Source organism: Neophocaena asiaeorientalis, unplaced genomic scaffold (assembly GCF_003031525.2).
Source record: "Neophocaena asiaeorientalis asiaeorientalis breed wild unplaced genomic scaffold, Neophocaena_asiaeorientalis_V1.1 scaffold242, whole genome shotgun sequence".
NCBI lineage: Eukaryota > Metazoa > Chordata > Mammalia > Artiodactyla > Phocoenidae > Neophocaena > Neophocaena asiaeorientalis.
In genome coordinates, this window is record NW_020172451.1 from 345174 (window position 1) to 358225 (window position 13052).

The 13052-nt window shown below is 43.2% G+C and overlaps 1 protein-coding gene across 7 annotated transcripts in view; it reads right to left on the reverse strand.

Moving 5' to 3' along the window:
- Positions 1 to 13052, reverse strand: part of PPP6R2 (protein phosphatase 6 regulatory subunit 2) — a 77999-nt gene that overhangs the window by 48628 nt on the left and 16319 nt on the right. For 6 of the 7 annotated variants that reach the window (XM_024737425.1, XM_024737424.1, XM_024737427.1 and 3 more), the window contains exons 2-3: positions 11475 to 11601; positions 7454 to 7567 (exon numbers count right to left, since the gene is read on the reverse strand). The gene's annotated coding sequence lies outside the window, so the exon portion shown is untranslated. The remainder of the gene's footprint in view (positions 1 to 7453; positions 7568 to 11474; positions 11602 to 13052) is intronic. The other variant, XM_024737422.1, reaches the window with a different exon arrangement.

Sequence of the window (13052 nt, forward strand, 5' to 3'; positions counted from 1 at the left end):
AAACATATGGACACCAAGGGGGGAAAGCGGCAGGGTGGTGGTGGTGGTGGTGGTGTGATGAATTGGGAGATTGGGATTGACATGTATACACTGATGTGTATAAAATGGATGACTAATAAGAACCTACTGTATAAAAAAATAAATAAAATTAAATTAAAAAAAAATTTGCTTTGAGGATATATATAGTACATACATTCGGGGCTAATTCTCCTTTTAAAGAGATATTTAATACAATCTTTTGATGTACTAATGTATTTCACGCTATGGGGTTCTGTCTGTTTAGCATTTGCCCATTTTTTAAAATAAAAACATTTTGCATTATTCAAACCAGAAAATAAACAATAGTTCAAAAACAAACAAACGAAAAAAGAATCCGCCTGCCAATGCAGGGGACACGGGTTCGAGCCCTGGTCCAGGAAGATCCCACATGCCATGGAGCAACTAAGCCCGTGTGCCACAACCACTGAGCCTGTGCTCTACAGCCTGTGAGCCACAACTACCGAGCCCGCGTCCTGCAACTACTGAAGCCCGCGCGCCTAGAGCCCGTGTTCCATGACAAGAGAAGCCACTGCAATGAGAAGCACGCGCACTGCAAGGAAAAGTGGCCCCGGCTCACTGCAACTAGAGAAAGCCTGTGTGCAGGAACGAAAACCTAACGCAGCCAAAAATAAAATAAATAAATAATTTTTTTAAAAAAGTAAAGCTTTATTAAAAAAAACAGAAAAAAACATACTGTATACATCAACAGAGAGAAAGAAATCAGTAAAACAAATAATTAAGGCTAAATAATTACTGATGAAAAGCTATGAAGCTAAGTGCAAGATTCAGAAAGAATCCATCAATTGGAGAGGCTTATTATAAAATAATCTGTAATTTAAAATCTACAGGATTTCAATAACATCAACAAAAAACAGCCTGGCCCAGTGCCCCCCTTCCGCCTCTCCATCTGGAGCCTGACCTCAGTCTTCACACATATCCCACCAGCTTTCCTCACAGTGGCAGCAAACCTCCACCTTACCACTCCCATCCAGAATCCCTGTTCTACTGCTATTAACAAGCTTTGTGTTATCTAGTAACGTGACGAGGAATCCTAATATATCCTTAAATCACTAATCAAATTTTTAAATAAAATAGAATGGAGGTCAGAATTCTGTGGCATGTCAATCAGGAGAGGAGCATGCTAATGTAGTTGTCTTATTGAAGGAAAGCGGAGATACTGTTAAGCTTGAAAAGTCAGAGAAGAAATACCTGGGACTTTCCTGGTGGTCCAGTAGGTAAGACTCCACGCTCCCAATGCAGGGAGCCTGGGTTCGATCCCTGGTTGGGGAACTAGATCCCACATGCATGACGCAACTAAGAGTTTGCATGTGGAACTTCCCTGGTGGCACAGTGATTAAGAATCTGCCTGCCAATGCAGGGGACATGGGTTTGAGCCCTGGTGCGGGAAGATCCCGCATGCTGCGGAGCAACTAAGCCCGTGAGCCACAACCACTGAAGCCTGCGTGCCTAGAGCCCGTGCTCCGCAACAAGAGAAGTCACCGCAATGAGAAGCCCACGCACCACAACGAAGAGTAGCCCCTGCTCGCTGCAACTAGAGAAAGCCCACGCACAGCAACAAAGACCCAACGCAGACATAAATAAATAAATAAATAACCATTATTAAAATAAAAAAAAAGAGTTCGCATGCCACAACTAAGAAGTCAGCATGCCACAACTAAAGATCCCGCATGCCACCATGAAGCGCCCGAGTGCCAAAACTAAGACACAGCGCAGCCAAAATAAATAAATAAATAACCATTATTAAAATAAAAAAAAAGAGTTCGCATGCCACAACTAAGAAGTCAGCATGCCACAACTAAAGATCCCGCATGCCACCATGAAGCGCCCGAGTGCCAAAACTAAGACACAGCGCAGCCAAAATAAATAAATAAATACATATTTTAAAAAAAAAAAAAAGAGAAGAAGAAATACCCATGACAAAAGATCTTAAGTTCAGGGAGGTCACACACGCACAAAAAAGTTAGAATGTGTAATTTTAATCTGCAGTAAAACAAAACAATCTATCCAACGGAAAACAGGAAAGGAGAAATAAAAGCAAAAGTATTAGTAAATGAAAATGTGAAATAAAATGGAGAAATTAGTACTAATACACAACACTGTAAATCAACTATACTTCAATAAAAATAAATTTTAAAAAATAAATTAGTACTAATAATAATTTCAACAACTGAATATGGGATAAACTAATCAATGCAAAAGAGTTTTCTCAGATTTAATTTTTAAAAAACAATATCCAACAAAAGACACACTTTAAAAAAACTGAAAAAGGTAGAAATGAAAAGACTGAAAAACATACACGAGGCAAATGTGAACCAAAATAAATTTGAGCCACAATCTTTATGTCTGACAAACTAAAAGTTAAGATAAAGTGAGATGCAAAGGATGTTATAAACAAGTAAAAGGGACAATAGGACAAGAATATATAACCATCACAAAGACAGAGGCATTTTATAGTATTGTTCAACTTCTATAAACTTTATTGCAGCAACTGAGAGAAATCCATAGATGAAAAATGCCTTGGCCCTGGGCATTTATTCTAGAGAAATAAAAAGTCAAAAACTGGAATTGGTCCAGATGGTCCTTGACACATGAACGCTAAAGTGTGGTCCATCCATACCATGGAATGTGACCCAGCAACCAAAAGGAACAAACCACTGATACGTGCAACAACTTGGATGAGTCTATACGGCAGCAGTCCCCAAGCTTTTTGGCACCAGGAACCAGTTTCGTGGAAGACAGTTTTTCCACGGATTGTGGGGGGGTTGGTTCAGGCAGTAATGCGAGCAATGGGGAGCGGCGGGAAGCAGCAGATGAAGCTTCACTCACTCGCCCGCTGCCGCTCACCTCCTGCTGTGTGGCCCGGTTCCTAACATGCCATGGACCAGTACCGGTCCACAGCCTGGGGTTTGGAGACCCCTGCTCTAGAGAATTATTGCTGAGCAAAAAAAAGCCAATCCTGGGGACTTCCCTCGTGGTCCAGTGGGTAAGACTCCACACTCCCAATGCAGGGGGCATGGGCTTGATCCCTGGTCAGGGAACCAGATCCTGCATGCACGCCAGAACTGAGAAGTCCACATGCTGCAACTAAGAAGTCTGCATGCCGCAACTAAGAAGCCCACTTGCCTCAACTAAACATGCCGCAACAAAGATCCCTTGTGTCACAACTAAGACCCGGCACAGCCAAAATAGATAAATAAATTTTTTGTTTTTTAAAAAAAGCCAATCCCCAAAGATTACATACTGTATGATTCCATTTATATATAACATTTTTGAAGTGAAAAATTTTAGAAATGGAGGACAAATTAGTGGCATGAGGAGCAGGTAGGTGGAGAGAGGGAAATTAGTGTGGTCGTAAAAGCACAACGATAGAATCCTCGTGGCTTTGGAACTGTTCAGCATTTTGTCTTTGATGGTGGATACACAGCCACACAGATGACAAACTATAGAATTAAACACCTGCACACACAATACAAATACAACTCAGGAAGTATGAGTAAGATCAGTGGACTGTATCAATGTCAATTCCTGGTTGTGATTTTTCTACTATAACTCTGCCAAATATTACCACTGGGGGAAACTGGACAAAGGGTACAAGGGATATCTCTGTATTATTTCTTACAGCTGCAATGTTAAAAAGGTGAATAATATTAATAAGCTCAAGCTATAAAAGAGACACAAAATTCTACACCCAAAGGACAGAGAATACAAATTCTTTTCGAAAACACCATGTAACATTTAAAAATATAAACCGCATATTAAACCAATAAAGGAAGCCTCAATAGACTCCAAAAGACCACTATCTTGCAGACTGTGTTCCCCAAACAATAAAGCATAGAAGTTAATATATCAAGGATAGTTTTTAAAAATCAGTGACAAGCTGATCCTAAAATCCATATGGAAATGCAAGTGGTCCAGAACACACAAAACAATCTTGAAAAGGAGCAATGCTGGAGGACTCATTCTTCCTGATTTCAAAATGTACTACGAAGTTCCAGTAAACAATACAATGTGGTACAGGCCTAAGGAACGACATGTAGATCGATGGAATAGAATTGAGACAAGAAGTAAACACTCATGGGCTTCCCTGGTGGCGCAGTGGTTAAGAATCCGCCTGCCAGTGCAGGAGACACGGGTTCGAGCCCCGGTCTGGGAAGATGCCACATGCTGCGGGGCCACGAAGCCCGTGTGTCACAAATACTGAACCTGCGCTCTAGAGCCCGCGAGCCACAACTACTGAGCCCATGTGCCACAACTACTGAAACCCGCGCACCCTAGAGCCCGTGCTCTGCAACAAGAGAAGCCACCGCAATGAGAAGCCTGCGCACCGCAACGAAGAGTAGCCCCCGCTCACCACAACTAGAGAAAGCCCGTGTGCAGCAACGAGGACCCAATGCAACCAAAAATGTTAATTAATTGAAAAATAAATAAATAAACACTCAGATTTACAGTCAACTGATTTTTGACAAGGGTGAAAGAATAATTCAATGGGGGTTAGAACAGTGTTTTCAATATATGATGCTGGAACAACTAGATATCTGCATGCGAAAGAATCAATGCAGACCCTTACTTACACACTGTATACAAAGACTTACCAACATAGACCAAAGACCTAAATTTAAGTGCTAAAACTATAAAACTCTTAGAAGAAAAAATCATGTATTTGCCGATGGTTTCTTAGATATGACACCAAAAGCAACAATAGAAAATATAACTTGGACTGGACTTCCTCAAAAATAGTTTTGTACTTCAAATGACACCTTTAAGCAAGTGTAAAGACAACCCACACCATGGGAGAACATTTTCACAAAAGAAAATTTTTGCAAATCATGTATCTAAAAAAGGACTTGTACCTAGAATATATAAAAAACTCTTACAACTCAATAATAAAAAGACAAATTTTAGAACAAGTAAAGGATCTGGGCTTCCCTGGGGGCACAGTGGCTAAGAATCTGCCTGCTAATGCAGGGGACACGGGTTTGAGCCCTGGTCTGGGAAGATCCCACATGCCACAGAGCAACTAAGCCCGTGCGCCACAACTACTGAGCCTGAGCTCTAGAGCCTGCAAGCCACAACTACTGAGCCCGTGAGCCACAACTACTGAAGCCTGCATGTCTAGAGCCTGTGCTCCACAAGAGAAGCCACCGCAATGAGAAGCACATGCACTGCAACGAAAGAGTGGGCCCCGCTCACCGCAACTAGAGAAAGCCCACACACAGCAACGAAGGCCCAACGCAGACAAAAATAATAAAATAAATTAAATTTTTTAAAAATGTGGTCTATCCATACAATGGAATGTTATTCAGTAATAAGAAAGAATGAAGTACTGATAGGCCCCCACGTAGCCTGGCTGGTTTCACCGCAGCAGCACCGAGGCGGCCTCGATGCGCCGAGCGCCCACACTACGCTGCTCTGCGGGACGCCAGCACTGCACACCAGGCCTGGGTCTGCACACACCAGCCCACAGGCCGCAGGTTCCTTCATGGTGGGATGGTCGTACATCTTATGTGTTCCACAAGACAGCACCGGAGCACACACAGAACACATCTTGACCAACAAATAAAACCAAAATTTCACCCAAATAATCATCATGATGCTACTCACTTACTCATACCTTCTATAGTCTGAGAGAATAAACCAAGCTAACATCTCCTTATTTACCCCTAAGTCAGAAAAGAGAAAGTCTAGGCGGGATTTCCACCCTGTAAAAAAGAGTAAGACACTCAAGGGCCTCTGAGAACCCATCCCATCTGCAGAATCTGGTGCCCCAACTTATCTACCCCAGGGCCTGTGTGCTAAAGTCGGCCCAGCTCAACGTTCCAAGACACGGGGATTTCACAGGCCGGTTAAGTTCTTTTCTTTATAACCACTGCGCCACCAGCGAAGTCCCAAGTTCTTTTCTTTTAATTTAGAAAACTAACAGGGTTGCCAACTTTTTCACTCTCCCAAGCCAGGAGGAGGGAGGGAGGGAAAGAGAGAGAAAGAAAAGCAGACACAAAGGGGCTTCCCAAAAATAAATTAATTAATTAAATTAAATTTTTAAAAAAGGAGGAAAGGATAAACTGTCATCTACAGTCACCTTCAATTCAGACAACAATGGCTTTTCCAATATCAAAAGAAGAAAGCCATAATATCAGGATTGAGGATCATGTCTTACTTTAAAAAAAATACAGTTTTAAGAAAAGCTCACCTTTGCTCATCTCACCAATATTACATACAGACCAGCATCTGAGAACCTCTATTTACATTACCATTGACACCTGAAATAAAAATAGGTTACTCTCAAAGTCATTCACTTAGATTGACTGTGTGCCTCACTAGCTCACACCGAGGCCATTAAACCAAGAATCTCTCGTGTAGCAACATTTCTGTGCTTCCGTGCATTTTAAGAAATACGTAATCTCATCAGTGGCAACCCTTAAAGAGTTCATAGCAATGGTATTGGTTTAGGCGCAGCTAATTTCACTAACTAAGGAACTGGTTTAAACTGGTTCTAGAACTGTTACTCAGGTAATACTGCATAGTTCTTTTCCAAACGTTTCAAGATGACTCTACTTTCTTTTTTAATATTTACTTATTTATCCATTCATTCATTCATTTTTGGCTGCGTTGGATCTTAGTTCCGGCACTCAGGACTTTTCGTTGCGGCGAGCAGGCTACACTCTGGTTGTGGCGTGTGGGCTTAGTTGCCCCACAGCATGTGGAATCTTAGTTCCCCAACCAGGGATCGAACCCGTGTCCCCTGCATTGGAAGGCGGATTCTTAACCACTGGACCACCAGGGAAGTCCCTTCCAAACGTTTCTTGTAACCCAACAACTATGCACTACTCTCCAAAAAGATGCTAGCATCCTCTTAATTGGCCCTCACCTACAGGCAGGCTAATTTTCCTTCCCTAGATGACCCAGAGGCCCGCCACTGACAGCACATCTTTAGAACAAGCTACTGGCTCACAGAACTGGCGTGTTGACTTGAGACGTCTCTGGTTATATGTGAGATGCAACACAGCACAAGGATTCCCATCACATCCGGACAACAGCCTCCACAGTCTGTCTAGAATGCCAAGCAAAGTATTACCAGCACCTTCTAGACTCTTATCCAACAGCCAAATGAGAGGAACTTCAAGTTCCTCTTGAACTACCTCTTCATTTACTTCTTCTGGTTAGTGTAACCATCGGACACAAGGCAGCTTCCAGAGAAATGCTGTCCATATGATCATGCAGGTCCTTGGACAGAGCCCTTCAGAAAAAAACATTCTGCAGTAGAGACTGTTGCTAAGAGAAAATGAGAATCTGAAATGCAGCCTACACCTGTCTGACCAATTGCTTTTTAAAAGATTCACAACCGAGGTCCTGGCTCTGCTGTGTGACCTGACCTCTTGTGCCCTGGCGTCCTCACCTGTAAACGGGGGACCAGGAGCGCCGTCCACGTAGAGCTGCTGTGAGGCTGAACTGAGCTACCCCATGAAGAGCCCAGAACAGGGGCTGGCACACTTTCTCCTCAGTCTCCTGACTGCAAAGGAGAGAAGGAAACAGAGACAAGGTCACCTTGCCACAGAGCACGGGCTCACTTGCTCATGGGAGCTGACCGTGAGCCTCTCCCGGTGCCACCTTCAAGTGGCATCACACTGGTAGCTCACGTTGGACATGACAGAAGCATTAGCACTGTAGAAATCGACAAATGCTACAAGCCAGGAGGTTTTTGTGCTTTTGTTTGGTTTTTGGTTTTGACTTAAAAATTTTTTTTTATTATTATTTTTATTGTTGGCTGCATTGGATCTTCCTTCCTGCACACAGGCTTTCTCCAGTTGCAGCGAGCGGGGGCTACTCTTCATTGCGACGCGCAGGCTTCTCATCCCGGTGGCTTCTCTTGTTGTGCAGCACGGGCTCTAGGCGCGTGGGCTTCAGTGGTTGCAGCACGTGAGCTCAGTAGTTGCAGCACTCGAGCACTAGAGCACGTGGGCTTCAGTAATTGCGGCACGCGGGCTCTAGAGCGCAGGCTCAGTAGTTGTGGCTCACAGGCTTAGTTGCTCTGGGGCATGTGGGATCTTCCTGGACCAGGGATAAAACCTGTGTCCCCCACACTGGCAGGCGGACTCTTAACCACTGCACCACCATGGAAGCCCCGTGGCCAGGAGGTTTTTGACTCTCCCAGAGAGCCAGATATTAAACATTTACCAACACACCACTGGAATTCTATTGGTCTGGAAAAAAGCGACAATGTGAATCCATGGAGAGCAGCAGATACTTGCACAATCAGTCAAACAACAAACAAGACCATGTCTATACTGGGCACAGTCCACTGGGGGTGGCGGGGGGGCGGACCAAAAAGAAGGGTGTGGGGTGGGAGGAACAGGTGAATAAAAATCTAAAATCAGAAGTGAAAAGAATAGCCACAGGACGCCCCTCGTGGCGCAGTGGTTAAGAATCCACCTGCTAATGCAGGGGACATGGCGGAGCAACTAAGTCCGTGTGCCACAACTACTGAGCCCATGTGCCACAACTACTGAAGCCTGTGCACCTAGAGCCCGTGCTCCACAACAAGAGAAGCCACTGCAATGAGAAGCCCACACACCACAACGAAGAGTAGCGCCCGCTCTCCGCAACTAGAGAAAACCCGTGCACAGCAACGAAGACCTGTGCAGCCAAAAATAAATAAATAAATATATTTAAAATAAGTAAATACAAATAAAGAGTATGCTTATTTAATAGTCTGTTTCTTTTTTTAAAATACTTATTTATTTACTTTTTGGCTGCGCCGGGTCTTAGTTGCTGCACGAGGGATATTTAGTTGCAGCATGCAGACTTCTTAGTTGCGGCATGCAAACTCTTAGTTGCAGCATGCATGTGGGATCTAGTTCCCCGACGAGGGATCAGAACCTGGGCCCCCCTGCACTGGGAGCGTGGAGTCCTACCACTGGACCACCGGGGAGGTCCCAATAGTCTGTTTCTGATAATCCCCAAATCTAAAATCTTGGGAGGGTTGTTTCTACTGGTTTTCATGCATGGTGCCTTATTCCCTTGTGTGCTTGTCCAGTTTTGTCTGTGTGCTAATCAACATCCTTAAAAAATAGTCATAGGTGTTTTCTGCATTTTAGGATGATGGTAACTTCCTCCAGAGAGGTTTTATGTTCGGTCCCATTGCTGCCTGAAGGCATTACCAAACCAGAAAACCTTAACTTCATGCTTCATTTCCCTGAGCTACGAAGTAATATGAACCTGGGCTACAAATCCTCCCAAAGGCCGATCCACAGCCATAACTCTCCCCCTTTTCTCCTGCTACATTTAGTAAAAAGCTGGGGGCAAAGATGGAGTTAGGCAGGTACGCTTCTAGCTCACCCTGCCTCTGAGGGTACAGACTTTCAGAGCCCATTTAATATGAGGAGGGCCCCTTTTAGGTTCTCTACCTTGAGAGGACTTCACTTCAGAGGCCGGCAAGGACTCAGAAATCAAAGCCCCACTTTGTCCAAATCAGCAAATGTCCTTAAGGCAAAGGCAGATTCCATCCTATGGTGTTTAAATTACCTTTCTGGGTTCTTCCTTTGTTATATTTTGGTTTAAAACTTCCTTGCAATATTGTCAGTCTTTCTGATTGTTTTCTTTTCTTTTTTTTTTTTCTCTTTGGCTGCATTGGGTCTTCGTTACTGCATGCAGGCTTTTCTCTAATTGCGGAGAGCGGGGGCTACTCTTTGTTGCAGTGCACGGGCTTTTTATTGCAGCAGCTTCTCCTGTTGTGGAGCACGGGCTCTAGGCGCTCGGGCTTCAGTACTTGTAGCTCACGGGCTCTAGAGCACAGGCTCAGTAGTTGCAGCACCCAGGCTCAGCTGCTCCATGGCATGTGGGATCTTCCCGGACCAGGGCTCGAACCCGTGTCCCCTGCATTGGCAGGTGGATTCCCAACCACTGCGCCACCAGGGAAGCCCTTGATTTTTTTCTTTAATCCAACAATTTTAATTGTTTTCCACAGCATGGGGGATGGGAGGATAGCAGGTAGTCCAAATAATCTAGCCTAACAATTACCAAATACATAAAAACACCAATGTTTTTCTGTAAAATATACCTGATACACAATTCTATACTGAAGTTTATATTCTCTCATCACTTTGAGGACTTACTCCACTCTCTAGTGGCCTCTATTCATGCTAATGACACATCCGTTGTCAACCTAACAGACACTCCTTTGTAGGTAATCTCTCTTTTACCTCTGGCTTAAGGTCTTTTTGTCTTTGTTGTTATACAATTTCAGTGCATGGGTGTGGGTTTCCTTTTACTTATACTGTTTAGGACATAGTGTACTTCCTAAATCTACAGATTTCTCTCTCATTAGTTTCTGAAAAGTCAACACTATTAACACTTTGAATAACGCCTCTCTTCCTTCTCCCTACTTTTCCATCCTGGGATTCCAACTACACAGTCACAGCACACTTTTATCCTACCCTCCACTTAGCTAGTCTCACTTTCCATCTCCCATCTCTCAATGCTGCACACTGGATAATTTCTTCACGTATATATTCCAGTTCACTAATTCTGCCTTCAGCCATGTTTAATTTATTTAATTCACATATATTGTTTTTAATTTCAACTTATTTTTCATTTCTGAAAGTTCTACTTGGAATCATTTTGATACCTTGGTCTTCATTACTAATTTTTATTCTATTTTGTATTTCTTCAAAAATTTCATACATTATTATATATACTGCATCTGATTATCCAATACCTGCAGACCTTGGGGTATCTAATTCTGCCAACTCCTCACAATGGTGTGTGTCCTGAATATAGAATGAAGCTTGCTTAAACGTAATCTACAGAAATCCCGAGGGCCTACACTGAGTATGCTTTGCTCTGAAAAGGATTTATCTTCTCTTCAGCAAGGAACAAAAGAGTGCTATCATAATACTCACTGTTTCTTTTCTTTTCTTTTTCTCTTTTGGCTTTTGAAGAGTTAGCTTAATTTTTAAGCACCGAAGTGCTCCCGGGAAGTTGTACCTACTGTAATTTATCCAGCATCTAATCAGATTGCAATGGGCAAACCTTTTAGGGGCATCTACTATAGCTGGAGGCACAAGCCCCTCCCCCCCTTTTCAGCTTCTACTTGGAATGTGTTCTGATGGCGGCCATAACACATATAAGCCTATCTCACCTATTCCCCACGGGTGAGACACGGCATGTTCCTCACTACACATGCATGACTGTCCCTGTTTTATTTGGATTACCCTTTGGCTTGGAGAGACCAAGTAACTTTTCCACAACACAGCATCTCAAAACCAGACACAGGAGGGTCAAGAATCCCTAGAAGTCAGGACACTATATGCACATCTTCAAAACTAAAATTCGTGTTGTCATCCATCTTCGAATGTCCCCTTATACAGTATATTTGCATAAATTACACAATAAAACAGAATCAAAAACAATTATCTCACCTTCTGGGGAAACTCCTTGTTTAAATTTTGTATTTAGGCAAAATATAAAAACATCTGGGATTTTCTCTTGGAGTATATGCAACTTGAAGAAAAATTGTTTCATTCAGTAGACTTATAATCTCTTCACCTGAAAAATAAGAGGAAAAAAACTTATTTTAAGTTCTACTTCTGTAAAGTTAACTCACCAAAATGATAGGGAAAAGGAAAACAAAAATCATTAGCTTTACTCAGTATTTAAATTATCAGAACATTTCATGATTAAGGATCTAAAAACTCCCTTGTCCATGCCTGTTCTACAGACATTGGTACCAATGATACACACCCACTTTAAATCTGGTTAACTAACTCAACCCAATGTCTCAAAGGACATGAGAAGGATCTCTGTGAAGTTGTCTAGTTTCATGCCGACACACTATAACTATCAAGAGACACATATCCTGGTCACAAGATGACTGGACGGCTCACTGATGATCCATCACAACTTCTAGAAGAAAAGTGCTCCAAAGTGCTCCAGATGTGATCCCTAACACCATTGCCAAATAACGTGACTAGCGCTCCTTGGCGAAAGGACTGACTTCAAGGCATGCAACAAAAACACAGACCAGGGGGCTTCCCTGGTGGCGCAGTGGTTAAGAATCCACCTGCCAATGCAGGGGACACGGGTTCGAGCCCTGGCCTGGGAAGATCCCACATGCCGCGGAGCAACTAAGCCCGTGCGCTACAACTACTGAAGCCCATGCGCCTAGAGCCCGTGCTCCGCAACAAGAGAAGCCACCGCAATGAGAAGCCTACGCGCCACAACAAAGAGTAGCCCCAGCTCACCACAACTAGAGAAAACCTGCGTGCAGCAACGAAGAACCAATGCAGCCAAAAAAATTAAAAAATAAAATAAACAAATTTATTTAAAAAAAAACAACAACACAGACCAGCAGAGCACAGGACTGTTCGTTCTGTATTTGCATGGAAGTCATGATTTTACCTTTTTCTAAAAACTTAATTTTTTTTTAATTTATTTTTTTGGCCGCGTTGGGTCTTCGTTGCTGTGCGCGGGCTTTCTCTAGTTGCGGCGAGTGGGGGCTACTCTTCGCTGCGGTGCGCGGGCTTCTCATTGCAGTTGGCTTCTCGTTGCGGAGCATGGGCTCTAGGCGTGCAGGCTTCAGCAGTTGTGGTTTGCAGGCTCTAGAGCGCAGGCTCAGCAGTTGTGGCGCACGGGCTTAGTTGCTCCGTGGCATGTGGGATCTTCCCGGACCAGGGCTCGAACCCGTGTCCCCTGCACTGGCAGGTGGATTCTTAACCACTGTGCCACCAGGGAAGCCCAATGATTTTACCTTTTGAAAATTATACTTTAGCAATAGGAGGGGTGACTGTTCTAGAATATAAGAGCCCTAAGAGACCTAATCATCAAATATAATATTTAGATCTTGTTTGGGTCCAATTAAAATGAATCAACTCGAAGAGTATATTTTTGAAGCTATTGGGGAAATCTGAATATGGACTGGTATTAGATGGTATTAAGGAATTACTGTAAATCTCTTAGTTGTAAAAGTGACATGACCACTATGTTTTTAAAAATAAAAA